Source organism: Lupinus angustifolius, unplaced genomic scaffold (assembly GCF_001865875.1).
Source record: "Lupinus angustifolius cultivar Tanjil unplaced genomic scaffold, LupAngTanjil_v1.0 Scaffold_509, whole genome shotgun sequence".
Classification (NCBI taxonomy): domain Eukaryota; kingdom Viridiplantae; phylum Streptophyta; class Magnoliopsida; order Fabales; family Fabaceae; genus Lupinus; species Lupinus angustifolius.
Window position 1 is genome coordinate 118,751 of NW_017727872.1, and position 961 is coordinate 119,711.

The 961-nt window shown below is 25.7% G+C and overlaps 1 protein-coding gene across 1 annotated transcript in view; it reads right to left on the reverse strand.

Annotated features, from left to right (window-relative positions):
• Nucleotides 1-961, reverse strand: part of LOC109341579 (ethylene-responsive transcription factor ERF118-like) — a 3,204-nt gene that overhangs the window by 1,094 nt on the left and 1,149 nt on the right. The window lies entirely within an intron of this gene.

Below are 961 nucleotides of genomic sequence, written 5' to 3' on the forward strand. Positions count from 1 at the left end.
AATCATGTCTCAAAAAATAGTAGTTGGTTCTCTCCTTATTTTGTTAAAGTATTTTTGTTGGAAATTAGAAATTATAGCTCCTCCAATAAATATTTTTCTAACAATATGTTTCATTTTTAATTTAAACATAAAAATATTATTTCTAAAAATTGTCTTATTCAAAGGTTCTCATAATCAATGAATCTACTCAAAGCATTTTGTCTAGTGATGAGGTGCAAAGCAAAACAATCCATATATTCATCGTTATGAGTAGTGTGTATTTGGTATCATGCTTCGAACTTCTAGAATTACTTTTGAAGATCTACACAAAGTTTGGTTTTTGAGACAACAAGTTTGACAATTTTATAGGTTTAGGTTTGTAGCTCGCTAAAATCGGGTTTGCTGGAAGTAAGATGTTTGTTTGTTTCTTTGAAACTTTGAGATTACATTTTTCTGTAAAATTAGATTTTATAGTAAAACATCCAAACAATAATCGCTTCACTTTAGATTTCGAAATCAACTCTACAAAATCTTGTTCATTGGCAAACATATTTTGCAAACATCGATTGAAACACTGGCTGAAATACATGGAAAAAGAGCAAAGACTTTAGTCAAATAAAATTCGGATAATAAATAATCACTAATACATATTAAATTCAATATTGCCTAAATAACTCAATAATTAAAAGGTTAGAATTAATGGGTATATAAATATAATATATATTATATTAGCTTAATGTAAAATATTAGAAATGGGAGAGAGAAAGAAAGTCAACAATATCAATTGTGACTATATATAGATATATATATAGTCTTGTAGTCAATTTAAATAATCATTATTTTACTTAAATAGAAAAAATAAATTAATAACATACATGGATGTTAACAAAAATGGCATGATAAATGCCTCTCTCTCTATGTTAGTGCAATTTTAAAATTGAGATTAGAATCTATGTATCGTTGGTATAAATTTTTTACACTA